This window comes from Ascaphus truei, chromosome 3 (assembly GCF_040206685.1).
Source record: "Ascaphus truei isolate aAscTru1 chromosome 3, aAscTru1.hap1, whole genome shotgun sequence".
Lineage (NCBI taxonomy): Eukaryota > Metazoa > Chordata > Amphibia > Anura > Ascaphidae > Ascaphus > Ascaphus truei.
Window position 1 is genome coordinate 251,760,160 of NC_134485.1, and position 17,994 is coordinate 251,778,153.

Genomic DNA, 17,994 nt, shown 5'->3' on the forward strand with positions numbered 1-17,994 from the left:
GGATCTCAGCATGCGAATTAAGGAGATGTTCACGAGCAGACACCGAATTGCTGCTATCCAACGCTGGTTAGCTACTTCTGGCCTTGTTGTGCCAGCAACCACCGTGAGCTATCATGCACACGGAAAAAACAGAGAACGCAAAATTACATCCAAAAATGTACTGTACATCTACAGTACTGTATCTAATATTTTTGTTATTTCTGTAGATTTATATTACAACAGTATATATATTTTGTATATTTATTTTTATATTACAACAGTAAATATACTGTACTGTATATTTATATTTATATTACAACAGTATACTGTATATATTTTGTATATTTATATTTATATTACAACAGTTTATATATGTTGTATACTTATATTTATATTACAACAGTATATATATTTTGTATATTTATATTTATATTTCAACAGTATATATATTTTGTATATTTATATTTATATTACAACAGCATATATATTTTGTATATTTATATTTATATTACAACAGTATGTATATTTTGTATATTTATATTTGTATTACAACAGTATATATATTTTGTATATTTATATTTATATTACAACAATATATATATTTTGTATATTTATATTTATATTACAACAATATATACAGTATATTTTGTATATTTATTTATATTACAACAGTATATATATTTTGTATATTTATATTTATATTACAACAGTATATACAGTATATTTTGTATATTTATATTTATGTTACAACAGTATATATATTTTGTATATTTATATTTATATTACAACAGTTTTATATTGCTGCATATTAATAGAACAATATATTGTATCCTGTTGATCTACTGTCTCTAATATTTTTACTTACCGGAATGTTTTTCTTTACATTGTAGGGAGACAACTCCTCTGGTGGACAAAATAAGTGAGGAGAATGATGAGAAGAGTGCATTAAGGGTCAAATACACTCTGCAGGAAAATCACAATCTCACTGTATCTGAGACCAGCATAAAGAAGATGAGACATAGCATTGGATGGAAATATGGACGTGTGAGGTTAGTACTGTACAGTACAGGAGGTAAAAGTGTTGTTTAGGAAACTGTACTGTACCGCTAAAATTATTTATTCCTTGTCATTACAGAGGGTACCCCATGATAAGGGACGCAAACAAAATCAAAAGAGTGGTCCAGGCCCAGGCATGGATCGACAGTGGGGAAACTTTCCAGGATTGCATCTTCACTGACGAGTCTACTGTGTCACTGGAGAGATTTGCAAGCTTTGCGTTCCACAAAAAAGGCTGCATATCTTTGAAGCCGCGGCCAAAACACCCTGTGATGCTGCATGTGTGGGGTGCCATCTCTAGGCGTGGACCAGGATGCATTGTCATCTTTGAAGGTAAAATATATGAAATATAATGTAGCCTTATGCACTGTACTTTACTAGTGTAGCCTTACTGTATGCACTGTACTGTACTATTGTGCAGTTTTTTGAGCACTTTTCTTTTCTTGCTATAGGAATCATGAATAAAGCTTTCTTCCAAGACAACATGTCCCTGAGTACTGTGTACTGTATCTCTTAAACTAATTGTCCTTTTTTTCCAATGACAGATCGCCAGACTTCAATCCGATCGAAATGGTCTGGCATCAGCTGAAGCACCATATCCGGAAAGTGGCGAAACCCTCCAAAAAGAACAAGTTGTTGAAAGGCATAATGAGTTTTTGGAACGATGTACTCACCGTGGAATGCTGCAATTAATTTAGAGACCATATTGCCACTGTGTTGCCCATTGTGATCGCGCGTAATGGGAAAGCATCAGGAAAGTAGTACTGTGCTGTAGTATTGTAAGTACAGTATGATACAGGTAAGTATGGCACAGATTTTTTCTTTCCCAATAGTCAGAGAATACAGTAGTTACAGTTTTTTCTTTACAGAGAGAGCAGCACCAGCCATCAGGTTACAGTACATACTGTAGTATTTAAAAGTAGTCAGAGTATACAGTAGTTCCAGTATATAGTAGACTAGTTTGACAGTACAACAGTAACTGCCTACAAACTGCTCAATTTTTTTTTCAGAGAAAGCAGCACCAGCCATGTACAGTAGTACTACACATCACACAATGCCATAATACAGTACGAACATAACTGCACTAATTTTTTGTTTTCTTGTCGTTTCAGGAAAAAGAGTGGCCTGGGGGGAGGTGGGGTGTTGTGTCCAGTCTAATCTGCTTGTACAGTCAAATGTACAGTATATAAACAGCAGTAATGATGTACACAAAACCTCTCCTCTCTCAATGAACTACTGTACTGTAAACAGAATGAGGAACAAGATAAAGATGGAAAAAAATAATATTTATATATATATATATATATATACACATGAAGGTCAGTCAGCACACTGCAGTAGAAAAGGTTATAATAGCAGATGCTAGTCCCATAGAAAATAAGTATGATACGAACCAATCCAAAGACCAGTACAGAGACAGCACACCGCACGGGGTTAATCCAAAAATCTATATTCACAACATGAAATACACGTAAGCCAACGTTTCGGTCCCACAGAGAGACCTTCCTCAGGGCCGAGGAAGGTCTCTCTGTGGGACCGAAACGTTGGCTTACGTGTATTTCATGTTGTGAATATAGATTTTTGGATTAACCCCGTGCGGTGTGCTGTCTCTGTACTGGTCTTTGGATTGGTTCGTATCATATATATATATATATATATATATATATATATATATATATATATATATATATATATATATATTATACATTACAGTATATATTATTAAATAATATTCTTATAAATGTGCATTATTCATGTTTCCCCATGTTTTACAAATGTTTTCTAAATGTTTATCCAATTTCAATCTGTCAGAAGAACTTTATAAAGACAGCATTATGTATTATTCATGATTATTTTTATATTTGTATTTTTAGGTTCCTGATAAAATAAAATGAATATTTATTCACATTCCTGCTAATCATAATCATTGACAACAACCACAACCCCCCCCCCCGCCCCTTCAGTACACCAATGAATAAGAATCAATGACAAAACAACATGAATCAGTTAATGGTTTTTTTAACTCTCAATTCTCACAATGCTGTGCAAATCAGATTTACATTTCAAAATCGAGAAGGGATTTTCCAAAGCGTTACCGTAAACTAAGCCTCAAAGCGTTGGGGGGGGGGGGTGAGTCATGTGCAGTAATTAGCTAGCTCCCATCTCAAAGAGGATTACACAATGGCAATATTCAGAAAATTAACGACTCTGTGGAGAGAGGGGGTTGGGTGACTCATGCGCAGTAAGCAGCAAAGCTCCCATCTCTAAAAGGATTAGAGTACACGCAGGTGCAGTGAGGCGATTAACGTTCAGCTAGGGACGGATTAAAAACACAATGACTAACTAACTTCAGAAAATTTATGATTCCATGGAGGTGTCTGTCGATAAGAGTCCCTACACCCCCCAAATACAGTACATTAAAAGCACACAAATCAACCATGTATAGGCAAACGCACAGATTTAATATCATAATATCAAGATTGTTTTTGCAGGCTTGTGGATAAAATAACAGTTAAAAGTTACACGCGCATGAGCAGGAATAAACTAGCTCCCATCTGAAAGAGGATTACACACAGGCACATAGAGAGGTGATGCTCTGTGCAAATCAAATTCAAGAAGGGATTTTCCAAAGCGTTGCCGTAAACAAAGCCTCAAAATTCCCATCTCAAAGAGAATTACACGCAGGCGCAGTGAGGCTTTGTAGCTCGGCTATGGATGGATTCAGAACACAATAGCAAGATTCAGTAAATTAACGACTCTGTGGAGAGGGGGGGTTGGGTGACTCATGCGCATTAAGCAGCTCCCATCTCAAAGAAAATTACATGCAGGCGCAGTGAGGCTTTGTAGCTCGGCTATGGACGGATTCAGAACACAATGGCAAGATTCAGAAAATTAACCACTCTGTGGAGAGGGGGGGGATTGGGTGACTCATGCACAGTAAGCAGCTCCCATCTCAAAAAGGATTACATGCAGGCGCACTGAGGCTTTGTAGCTCGGCTATGGACGGATTAAGAACACAATGGTAAGATTCAGAAAATTAACGACTCCGTGGAATTTCAAATCCTTGAGCTAGCGTTCGTGGGGGAGGGGGATACAGGTACAGATGCATGAAGTTCAAAGCTGAAGACATACTTTAATTTCAAAAGGCAGTTCATCATAATAATACACCCCCAAATACAGTACGTAAAAAGCACACAAATCAACCATGTGCAGTCAAATGCACAGGGTCGCAGTCAAAAGCTACAGCACAGATTGAATATCGTAATTCAGTAAGATGGTTTTTGCAGGCTTGTGGAGAAAAAAAAATTACAATAAAAAAAAAAAATTCATTTTTTTTTGGTCACTCACTCACTCAGGCAAGCAAGCAGTGGTGGGCAAAGTTACAGATGAAGTTACAGGTGAATGTGATTGAAACCAAACACACGTTCAAAGAAATGGTGTGGGAGAGATGTACTGCTTTGCACAGAAGATAGTTGAAATACCCTGCAGTGCAGTTAATTATCCTGAGTGAGGGGTGGGCGATGTATATGCCGAAATGTGACACTGTTACAGTACTGTACACACCTATGCGTTTCAACAATTTTCAACAATTTTCAAATGAGACATACTGTGCAGCAGCACAGCACTGCAAATGCATGTATACTTTAAACATGCAAATTTACAATTACTGCGTGCGCACACACAGACTGTGTACTGATATAGGTTGAACTGCGAAGGTATTAGACTTCCAAGACAACAGCTCGCAAACTCCCCCCTGAGTTTTTACACGGCATTGCAGTATTGCAGACAGCGAGAAAAAAATGCTAATATCACGAGCGCGAAAATACAGCAGTTCACTCCGGGCGAAAACGACAAAAAAACGCACCTAACCAGGATAATCTGAAAGCCGCGGATCTAGCCGACTTAGACTCACATCGGCCGCCACTGTATTAGGGGCCTATCTGGGGCCTAGGGTGTTTTCTGGCCTATTGCAGGGGCCACTTGCTCCCTGCACCTACACCCACCCCCCCTATCTGTGTCCCAGCTCCTACTGATTTCCTGGGCTAGTGCGCAACAATGTATCTTTCCCTTCAGGGGAAACTTTAAACACTATTGGCTGCTGTGGCATCACATGTGCTCCATTCCCTGGGGCTGCTGGAAGTTGTAGTCCCCCATGGGCCTCTTTCTCATTGGGGCCGCGTGCGCTATATATTCTGCACATGCGTGACATCCCAATGGCCGCCGCTACCACTAACTGCACATGCGCGACTGTGGGCCATCCCTGCAGGTCAGCCACTACTCACTCTTAGTAATGGTTGCCTCATTGCTTCTGCGCATGCGTGAGCCTCCGCGCATGTGCGAGGACATCCAAGATGGCGACGTCCTGCAGATGGAGTCGCCGGCCAACCCGTCGCCACCCGCAAATACCCCCACAATGACAAAGGTAAGGGAGGGGGAAACAGAGGACCGGGGAGCCAGAGGGGACCTGGCTACATATATATTTGCACAAATAGCACAAGGGTGATGTATGGGGACAAAAAAATTCACAGATACGAGTTCCTCATTCATACTATGGTACTCTAGGCTGCTGCCTGATTTTCTCCTGTTATCCTTTTAGTATTATGGGTAAGTTTGTATGCTTTTTCTGTTTGAAATCACGTCTTGTAAATATACTTTGCAGATCTAATTAGCATATCTCACAGGTGTGCTCCTTTTTGTGCAAAAGTGTCTCTCCCCATATTGTTTGAAGGTCATTCTTTCATATAAGTAAAAATATACATCTCTTTGCCACAATTTGAATGGGTTAAGTAGTTTTGTGGTATTGTAGATTGTATTTTCACTTGCCCAACTTTCATTTCAGGAGACATGTCAATGCTCAAACCATTTTGCTGTCCCTGAATTGCTGCATGCAACTATCATAAGTTAATAGACATTTAAACACATTTCTAATGATTTGGGTTTGTAAACTTTCTAGGCAGTGCTTGTTCTATTTATTACTGATGCAACTGAAAATATGAAAGTCAACGCATACTTAAAGGATTTAAAAAAAATTTACACCAAGTATCTGTTGTAAAAGGCACTAATTGGTCATGCATGAACATACAGTAACAAGGCTGCAATTACATGTCAAGTGGACACTCAATACCATAACAATTTGAAACAGCAGTACAGCAGTTTTAACCAAAATGAATTGCAGGATGTAGGTTTAGTCAGGAAAGAAACACACAAACCTTACAATTTACACGACACTACAGAATAATTATAGGGTGTGAAAAAGCATTATACACATGTTTTTGTTCTGCATAAAGTTCATTCGTTGTTGAGTAGGAATTGATGTAAAAAAGTGTTAGCTAATGCCTTGCTTTAAAGATTTTATAATTAACTGATGCACTTGTAATTATTTTTGTAGGGTAATGTAACTATTAAAATGTCTGTTTTAATCAATGTACTGTAACTTAAGCGTTGCAATTATTTAATGGTGATGCAGAATGAACATGTGTGCAAGTGTTTTAACAATCAACACAGCCCAAAATTGTTCTGATTTTCACATTAATTACAGTTGAAAACATTTTACCAGGGGAGTTGAAACCAAGACAGCCCTCAGTAATCACTGCAGCAATGACATAACACTGCAAACTGAGGACATGGAGTGGCTTCTCCGTCTCTGATAATTGCCAAAAACTAATTAAAAAGAGATGCTAGACCTGGGTGTAAGAGCATGATTACCGTATGTCATGAATGAAATGTTTTTGCATACAATACATATCTCTGAAAGTTAGGACATCTCGATAACATTTTGATTCCTTTTTATTATTTTGTAATATTTTCTATTCCCATTTGTGGGAATATATTTTATATACTGTAAGCTTGATGCCAGTGCTATATACTGTAGGTTTTCCAGTTTGTAACTTCATCTGTATGACCAAGTAACTCCCAATTAGATATCCAGAAAGGAGAATTGGAGCACAGCTACATGAAAAATATGCTAGAGAGTGTTTCCCAAAACAAGAGGTTTATTATGGTCAGAGCATGGTAACAGAAAAAATAGAGCCCTCTGGCCCCCACCGACATGTTTCGAGCGTGCGCTCTTTATCAAGGTGTACAATGATCTAATATTCCCCCTTACCTAATATAGTCTCCTTTTCCCGCCAAACGTCCCGTTAACCCGTCGCTTAGCTGTATCACCTGCGATGCGCCCTGTTGCCAGAGTGCATCACGAGTACCACGCTTCACGGCGGGTGTCGCGGTGACGTCAGCGCGTCAAGAATTACAACAAACTTTATTGACAATCTAAACTTAACAAACCTAACACAACTTCAAACAACTTTATTAATCTACTGAAACATAATATATATTAACTAAAGATACAGACATATAATACGAATAAAATCAATTAAAAAAACACAAGCAAGGTTTAAAGAAAAAATATACACAAGCAAGGTTTAATGAAAAAACGTTGATCGCTACAAGGTTAAAAGAAGTATTTATTTATGTATTGGGTTGTGAAACATATGAATCCACATATCCCCACCATATCCAAGATATTATAACCAGTATATATCTACAAGCTAGTCAATATATTCACTTACTTAATCAAATATAATGAATAATTAGCATATATGCCTATATCAACAGAAATTTCTTCAATTATATGTAAGTTATATTCCTAAGGTATGGGTATGGAATTCATATGTTTCAGATCATATTCTTAACCATTTACAGCTTTGAGGATGAATATCTTATAATGTAAGTGATATATACCCATACCTCAAAGCTGTAAATGGTTAAGAATATGATCTGAAACATATGAATTCCATACAAACATTATGTATACATTATAATTGAAGTTGCTGAGTCTACGTTTTAGAGCACCACACAGTCTGGTTTTCAACTCCCAATTAGAGACGGGTACATTTTTTGAGCGAATTTGGATCCACAGCTGATTGGACGGTTCCTTTGGTCCGTGGATTTCAGTGGATCAACTTCAAAAAGGGCGATTAGCGTCTTACTGATTTTGTATTATTATTATCAATACACTCCACGGATTCCACAACCTGTGGACGGATCCGCCAATGGATTGCTGAATCCGCAGATTGGATTCTACAAATCCAATCATGGGTCATATCCAATGGCGATTTTTGATGGTTCAGAGCGGATTAAAACTGACCAAATCCGTTTGCGGATTTTACACTGCAAAACTGATTTTTGGGGTAAAATGCGAGAAAATCCAGGAAACAGATTTGGGCGGATTCGCCCATCTCTACTCTCGATCAGTTCTGTGCATTGTAAAGGGACAGAGTCATCATTTACTTATCACATATAAGGTCTGAATAAAGCTTGACTTTCCCATCCTCCATTTCATCCCCTTATTTATACCATATCGCAATAAACACATCTGACTACTGCATTGGAGAAACATGGTCACAGCTCTAGTAATTCACAATAACATACAGTAACAACATTTCCTGAGGACCTCGCCAGCTTCTCCAGCCGCAGAGCCCATGGGAAACTAATGGCCGAATGCCAAATCGCTATTTGCCTCAAGTTCGATGGACCAAAACAACACCCACACAACCTGGGTGGACACTCCATACAAGTTGCCCAAGCTGAGTAGAACAAAACCTCCCCATAACACGTCTCGAGGTCCGCATCAATAGAGCCAACCCGAAAAGGTCCCCACCTCATACCAACACACCACCTTGCCAAGCTGCTCTGAATGAGCAACCCTCCATTCACAGGAAGCTTTGCCCTTTCAAACACTCATATAAAAACAAACATCCACATAATTCAATAATCCCCCAACCACAATCATAATCGCAAGCATCTGTCACCTTGTTAATTACCCCACCATCCAACTAAACAGGAGGAAGGGTGGAGAAAGAGGAAGGGCCCCCACAGACTTTGCTACAAAAACCTCTAGCTCCACCTCTTAATTTCCGGTCTCTATGCCATTACCTTAACCCCTTTCCCTCACATGCCGGGCCCCTCGGCATGAAGTGATTCTGCCCTACGCCAATAGGCTACAGGCTTTCTGTATATAAAAATTACCATAAGGGAATATATACGGATATATCTCATTTCTGGATTAAACAAGTTTTTAAAGGAACCTTTGTGACATTTAGTCTACATCTAAATGTACATTTATATGTGGCATTTGTATTATAGTTTGTCTATATTATTTTATGATCTTATACATATTTTTTTTATGGATATCTCTACCATTTCTGATAGACTGTTCTATGCATCAACTACTTTACTGTAAACAAGTTGTTGTTTTTCTCTTAAGCCTACAATTATCCTACTATCTATAAATTGTCAGTAACATTTTCTGGTTTACCTGGTGTAGTAGTCTACGAGCCTCATGCTCTAAGCGCCAATAAGCCCTATCTCGGCAAAAAAGCCTTCTGTTATTCAGTAAGCCCTGAGAAGTTGGTGAGAATAGGAAAACTCGACTTTTTTTTTTGGCGGAAAAACAAATCCTCCGACCGCTTGGCAAGAAGCCCTATCTCGCCGCTCATCGCCAGCTTTTCAAACTCGCTTTATTCTATTTGCCCCGATCAGCATGTCGCAGCAGATCGCAGCTCAAAAATGGTGAATTTATCACCAAATAGCCTTGGCACAAAAAGTTGGCAAGAAGCTGGGGATGAGCGGCGAGGAGGGACTTAGAAAAAATCAGGCCCTTTTCCTGACTCGGATTGATGCCAGGATCTCCGGAGCTGAAACCCATTAATACCAGCACTGGAGACCCCTGGCATGCATCCGATGAAGGAAAAATGCATTTACAGCCACTTCATTACCTTAGCGGCAAATCATTAAAGCAATGAAGGGGTTAACCACCTGTGACAGGCATATTGTGGGTAGCAGGGGTGGGTGAAAGGGGTATTTGGCCCTTGGTGGCGGTTTAGGCCTTGCGAGGGGTCTGCGGGAGGACTTAACCCCTTCATTAACTTAGCAGTTAATATGCTAAGTTAATGAAGGGGTTAACCCCTCCCGCTACCAACCCGCAAGGTCTAAACACCCATCCTTGGGGCTAATACCCCCTTCACCCACCCCCTGCTACCCACAATAAAAACACAACACACTCCAGCCCCACTACCCATCTCCTAGGCCCTCAATAAACATTAGTATGTCAAATACACCCATCCCCCTCCCGCCCCTAACACATACAGAACAGTAATGGGCAAAATTACTATTATCCATATATTATTTATTTATAAAATATTTTACAAGGAAGTAATACATTGAGAGTTACCTCTCGTTTTCAAGTATGTCCTGGGCACAGAGTAAAACAAATAATACATGGTTACAAGTACAAAGAGAAAAACAATACAGACCAGCGCCTTAAAGTCCCAATGTGAGATAAAAGTTCAATGGATGATTTGAAATGTCCAATGGGTGTTTATCTGATCCAGTGGACAGCAGGTGCCTCAACAGCAGGATGATTTATACATGCAGGGGAGACAAGAGAAAGATCATAGTGTAATACTGTGAGGTTAATACAAAAAACACATAGACATAGACAAACATACACAGATAACACTGAACAATAGGCTGACTAATATAAGGAGGAATATTTAATGAACAATAAAAATGCAGGTTACTGGTGATGAGCAGGATTAGGATCCGGTGTTTTAAAACCGGAATCCTACTTACAGCAAGTCCCTAGAACACGAGCAGATAAGAGGGTATAGGTGTCCGGCGGGTAGTGTTGGTAGACACGCGCCGCGTGTAGGTGCCTGGGGGAGCTCTCTCAGCCGCGGCCGATGATGGCGATGCTTCCTTTCACTCCACGTGACTCTCCTTCACTGGCGTCCGGAAGTGCGTCACAGCAGGCGGGACTACACACCCGGTACTTCTGCCGATAATGCAGCTTGTATGCTGCGGCTCCAGGGGCTGCTGAAAAGGTCTGCTCCTCTGCCAAGTGATACTGTTAAATGATTCAGGTTCCCCTGAAGAAGTGCGCATGCGCACGAAACGCGTTGGGCCAGAATCATTTAGCAGTATCACTTGGCAGAGGAGCAGACCTTTTCAGCAGCCCCTGGAGCCGCAGCATACAAGCTGCATTATCGGCAGAAGTACCGGGTGTGTAGTCCCGCCTGCTGTGACGCACTTCCGGACGCCAGTGAAGGAGAGTCACGTGGAGTGAAGGGAAGCATCGCCATCATCGGCCGCGGCTGAGAGAGCTCCCCCAGGCACCTACACGCGGCGCGTGTCTACCAACACTACCCGCCGGACACCTATACCCTCTTATCTGCTCGTGTTCTAGGGACTTGCTGTAAGTAGGATTCCGGTTTTAAAACACCGGATCCTAATCCTGCTCATCACCAGTAACCTGCATTTTTATTGTTCATTAAATATTCCTCCTTATATTAGTCAGCCTATTGTTCAGTGTTATCTGTGTATGTTTGTCTATGTCTATGTGTTTTTTGTATTAACCTCACAGTATTACACTATGATCTTTCTCTTGTCTCCCCTGCATGTATAAATCATCCTGCTGTTGAGGCACCTGCTGTCCACTGGATCAGATAAACACCCATTGGACATTTCAAATCATCCATTGAACTTTTATCTCACATTGGGACTTTAAGGCGCTGGTCTGTATTGTTTTTCTTTTTGTTCATCACTAACTGTGTTCGGGTTAGTAGTTCCTGGCAGCCTTATTTATTGTTATCTTCACCACGATTTTGTCTTATTTATATTGTAATTCTACACATTGCATTTATTGTTTAGCGCTAATCACACCACTCTTTCTTCTAGTATGGTTACAAGTACAGTTACATAAATGAACAGGGTATACATTATATACAAGACATTGCGTGCACAGTTAAAGAAAATATATATTATGAGCGTATGAAACAGTTACAGACCAGGTTAAAATGTGAGACAGCCTTAGATTTGAAAGAATTTAGACTGGTGGTGGATGTGAGAGTCTCTGGTAGGTTTTCCAGTTTTGGGGTGCACGGTAGGAGAAGGAGGAACGTCCAGATACTTTGTTGAGCCTTGGGACCATGAACAGTCTTTTGGAGTCTGATCTCAGGTGATAAGTGCTGCAAGTGGTAGGGGTGAGGAGCTTGTTCAGGTAGCTGGGTAGCTTGCCCATGAAGAATTTAAAGGCAAGACAGGAAAGGTGAACTTTGCGCCTAGACTCTAGTGTTGACCAATCTAGTTCTTTGAGCATTTCGCAGTGATGTGTGTTGTAGTTGCATTGGAGAACAAAACGACAAATTGAATTGTAGAGGGTGTCAAGTTTGCTAAGGTGGGTTTGAGGTGCCGAGCCATATACTATGTCTCCATAGTCAATAATTGGCATTAGCATCTGCTGTGCGATATGCTTTCTGACCAGGAGACTTTGGGAGGATTTGTTCCTGTAAAGTACCCCTAGTTTGGCATAGGTCTTGGTTGTCAGGGTATCAATGTGCATCCCTAATGTTAAGTGGGAGTCAAACCATAAGCCCAGGTATTTAAAACTAGTGACAGGTGTTAGGGTGGTGTTAGCGTTGGTTCTAATCAGGAGCTCAGTCACTGGAAGCTTTACAAATTTAGTCTTGGTCCCAAATACCATTGTTACAGTCTTGTCAGTGTTTAAAAACAGTTTGTTTTGAGAAATCCAGTTTTCGAGTCTCAAAATGTCAGACTGAAGTATGTGTTGAAGGTCAGAGAGGCTATGGCTGTGTGCATATACAGTAGGATTGTGTCATCTCCATACATGTGTATTGAGGCTTCCTTACAAGCTGTGGGAAGATCATTAATGAACACTGAGAAGAGTAGGGGCCCCAGAACAGAGCCTTGCGGGACACCACAGGTGATATCCAGGGGGTTGGAGTTAGAGCCTGAGATGGACACATGATGGGATCTTCCTGATAGGTAGGACTGAAAACAGTTTAAAGCATGCTTCCCTATTCCAGAGCTCTGGAGTTTGTTAAGCAGGATAACATGATCAACTGTGTCAAAATCTAGGAATACTGCACCAGTGAGTTGTCCCCGTTCCATTCCACACTGGATTTCATTGCAAACTTTTAGCAGCGTAGTTACGGTGGAGTGTTTGGGACGAAAGCCAGATTGGAATTGGCTAGGGAAATTTGTTTTGGTATAGAAATCGCTTAGTTGGGAGTGGACACATTTTTCCATGACTTTGGATAGAATTGGGAGAAGTGAGATTGGCCTGTAGTTTGAGACCGTGTTTTTGTCCCCACTTTTGAAGATTGGGACAACTCTGGCAGTTTTCCAGATCTTAGGGATATGGCCTGCAGACAGGATAGTGTTGACTATGGAAGCAATTGTTTTGGCAATGGCTGGGGCACCAAGTCGTAGGAACCTAGATTGTAGTAAGTCAGGTTCACATTGGCTGCTTAGTTTTAGTTTGAGGAGCGGTTGTATAATCTCCTCTTCAGATACTGGGCCAAATTGAAAATTGTGGGCAGTATTGGGAGGGGGTGGGATTATAGGGGTACTCCTAGGATGAGATTCAGGTATGTGGTTTGGGCTGCGTTTCGCTAATAAGTTAGTGGCACACCCCACAATGTAATCATTAAATGCATTTGCAATGTCAGTGGGGTTTGTCAGAGTAATATACCCCTTAGGGATATTACTTGGCTGTTGATGGTTAGGAGGCTGGAATATATTGTTGATAACCTTCCAGAAGTTAGCTGGGTTTGATGTATTCTGGTGGAGATTGTCAGAGTAATATTGTGCTTTTGCATGCCTTGTTTGCCTTGTGCACATTTTCCTCATGCATCTGTAGTGATTGAGATCCTTGATAGTGCCAGTTACTTTGTAGCTTTTCCACAAGGCATCCCTGAACTGGTAGAGTGCTATAAGGTCAGGTGTAACCCATGGAAGGTGGGCCCCCTGTACCCTTATTTTGCATAGTGGATATGGATAATAATGCATTTGCCCATTTAAAATACAATAAGCAGAATAAATAAAACAAATACATCTTGCACTCAACCCTGCCAGGCATCCACGATGAAGGCCGTCCTCATCCTCACCCCATCCCTGTCCTCAGTTGCTGAAAAAAATACACAAGAATAAAAAGAGCCAATCTAATGTCCCCTAACCCCTTAATCACCTTAGCGGTTAGTAACCTCTAGAGTAATTAAGGGGTTTACCCACCCTCCCCCACTACCCAAACAGGAGGCCTACCCACCCACCCTTCACCCACCCCCACTACCACAAGAAAATCACTACAGAAAATAGCCCCATACCCACCTCCTAGGCCCCACAATAAACATTACCAAATTTAATAAACATTAATACATAGCTCACCCACCCCCAGTGTCCCCCATAAAATCATGATTTATTATTTTACATACAGGCTTAATACCCCAGGCCTACAGTAGTCCCCGGTGGCCCCGACGGGTGTCCGCAGACCCCACAGTGCACCAGAAGTGGGTGCCCACAGGGTCTGGGGTCTCAGGGTGGTCCCCGATAGGCACCGTGGGCCTCCATGTGGTCCCCATGGGACACTGTGGGCCACAATGGGGTCCACGGATGGGCACGCAAGTGTCTGGGGGCCCTCGGATGGTTCCCATGGAGGTCTGGGGCCCTCAGAGGGTCTATGTTTCCCCGCAGGTGTCCCCCATGGGTCCGCAGGTGGTACCCGTGAGCGTCTGGGGGTCCTCAGGTGGTCTCCATAGGTCCCCGCAGACCTAAGGAACCCACCCTGCATGTAAAAAAAATAAAACCTGTCCTACATTTAGAAATGGTGAAGACGTCTGCCAAAGTAGGAGAGTTGGGGAGACCCCTGAGTGAGAGGAAGTGTGCCTGTTTCGAGAAGCGGTCAATAATTACCAATATAGTGTTCATGCCTTTGGAGACAGGGAGCTCCACAATAAAGTCCATCGATAAATGGTTCCAGGGGCGGTCAGGGATGGGTAGTGGCTGCAAAAGTCCTTGAGGTCTTCTGCGGGGGACATTACTCCTGGCGCAAGTGGTGCAAGCTTTGATGAACTTGCCGATTTCCCTTCACATGTTGGGCCACCAAAAATTTCGTTCAATGAGGTCCGTAGTTCTTTTGGTGCCAGGATCACCCGCAGTTTTAGACGAGTGACCCCATTCCAGAATCTTCCTGCTGTGAATGGGTGAAGCGAAAAGACAACCGTCCGGGACCTCCAGACCCTCCGGAATGTTAGACTGGTCCAAGAGAATTTTGTCCAGTACGACGAAAGCATTGGCAGATATGATGTATTTGGAAGGGAGTATGGATTCTGCTCTGGCCTCGGTTTTGTCCTCACTTAGGAATTGACGAGAAATGGCATCTGCTTTTAAATTCTTGGACTCAGGAATAAAAGTAATAATGTAATTAAAGCGGGAGAAGAAAAGAGACCAACGGGCCTGACAAGCTCCCAGATGGCGAGCACTCTCCAAATACATGATGTTTTTGTGGTCCGTTAGAATAGTGATTGGACTCTCCGTACCTCCAACAGATGCCTCCATTCCTCAACTGTGAGTTTGATGGCTAATAACTCCCTGTTGCCCACGTCATAATTCTGTTGTGTTGGAGAATTTTTTTTGAGAAAAATGCACAGGGGTGCAAATTGGCTGAAGGTGACCTTCTTTGTGAAAGGATGGCGCCGGCTCCAACGTCGGATGCGTCCACCTCCAGTGTAAATGGAAGTTTAGGGTTGGGATGAATCAGAACCGGTGCTGAAACATATTATCTCTTCAGAAAGTCAAAGGCTTGAACGGCTGCAGGGTTCCAAGATGTAACATCGACTCCTTTCTTAGTGAGAGCAGAGATTGGGGCGACAATGGACGAGAAGTTACGGATAAATCTTCTGTAGTAGTTAGCAAAACCAAAAAACCTTTGAATGCCCTTGAGGGAGGTGGGAAGCGGCCAGTCCAAGACGGACTTCAGTTTGGAGGGATCATGGCAAATCCGGAATCCGAGATGATGTAACCCAAGAACGTGGTAGAGGATTGATGAAAGTGACATTTTTCCAATTTAGCATAGAGGTGGTTCTGACGGAGGCGTAGTAGTACCTGTTTGACTTGTTCAATGTGTTTGGGAAGATTTTTTGAGAAAATCATAATATCGTCGAGATATACGATGAGAAAGACATTGAGAAGATCCCTGAATATTTCATTTACAAAATCCTGGAAGACCGCAGGGGCGTTACATAAGCCGAACGGCATAACTAGATACTCATTGTGCCCATCTCTGATATTAAAGGCCGTCTTCCATTCGTCGCCTTGTCGAATTCTTACCAGGTTATATGCACCGCGTAGATCCAATTTGGAAAAGATGGTTGCTCCTTGGAGTCGATCGAACAATTCAGAAATTAAGGGTAAGGGATATCGGTTTTTGATAGTAATTTTGTTTAACCCACAGTAATCAATGCATGGACGAAGAAGAACCCTGCCCCAGCGGGGGAAGAAGATTTCCTGATAAACCCTTTATTGAGATTCTCTCGAATGTAATCCAACATAGCTTTAGTCCCCGGAAGGGAGAGTGGGTATGAACGCCCTCTAGGAAGAACGGTCCCAGGCAAGAGGTCTATAGGACAATCAAAGGGTCAGTCTGGGGGAAGAACCTCGGAATTGATTTTATCAAAGACATCTCTGAAGGCCAAATAATAGCTCGGTAAGGCACTCTGGACCTCCTCGGGGTTCCACACACTGCAAATGGTCTGCCATTGTTCTTCGCAGGTCGTGGAGCACTGCTGATTCCAGGAGATGGGTTCTGGTTTGACCCAATCGATATGTGGATTATGGCGTTGAAGCCATGGAAGACCCAAAATGATCTCGGCTGATGGAGAGTGGATAACATCCAGGGATATCTTCTCTCAGTGGGTCTGCTCAACCAGGAGGGACAGCTCGATGGTTTGTAGGATGATGAATGCCAGCTGCAGGGGACATCCGTCAATGGTCTCCAGCGGAATGTTATTCTTCCTAGCGAACTCATGATCTATAAAGTTCCCTCCGGAACCGGAATCGATAAATGCTGAAGCAGCAACCGAGAGGCCTGGGGCCAAAAGCGATACTGGAATCAAAATTCTGCTAGGTAAAGATTCCTTGGTGATAGAGGATTTAGAGAGCATTCCCACGGAGACTCCTCTGGGCTTCAATGGGAGCCGGCGTTTCCTGACTTGGATCCAGGCTTGAGTGGGCAGTGTGGAACGAAATAACCAGGATTACCACAGTATAAGCAGAGTCCAGAAGATCGGCAATGCTGTTTCTCTTAAGGGACAGCCTATTATTTTGTCTCATCAGATATTTTCTTATCCTGTTTTTTGTTAGCACTCCCTCCTTTTTTTCTGCTATTTCAACTACAATCTTCATAAGTTCTTCATAATCATTTGTTAGTATCCATGTGACAGTAGGGACAGCCTGGCAAGCACATTAAAGGTTAAACCCGTAAGTTGCCCCTGCCTTTCAAGATGGCTAAAATGGCTGACCTGTGTAATATTTTGTTGTATCGTGAAACAGTTTATTCCCCATGTAAATGTACTGGGTAATGTATTTGTATGATGTCTTAGTGTGTTGGGGTGGTTATTAATCTAACCAGCCAGAACACAAAGGAGTCTGGACTTGCTATGTAAATATGGGTTGGGTGAAGTGTTTTGGGCATGAGAGGAGTGGGGGAGGGGTCAGGGGCAATCAGGCCGGGGAACAGTCCCTCCAAAAGTGGAGCCATTATTTGTCCCTGACTCCAGATGGTATCAGGCCAGCATTGGAAACCATTGCTGGGTCTTAGCCCAGTCAACACAATTCCCATTGGTCAGTTTGAATTTCCAACTTCCCTCAAGTTGCAGAGCTTAGAGTACAGTAAGTGATGACAAAATGTTAAAAATGCAGTAAAATATGCATCAATTTTAGCGGTACAACGTTAATGACCTGCGCCTTACAAATAACCTTTTTTGGGGGGGCTAAAACACCTCATTTGTGCATTAATGCACTCGAATTACTCTAGGGGCATATTCTAGTATTTGCACGTTTGTCCTTGTAAAACCTCACTAAAACTAGCCAAAAATCCGTATG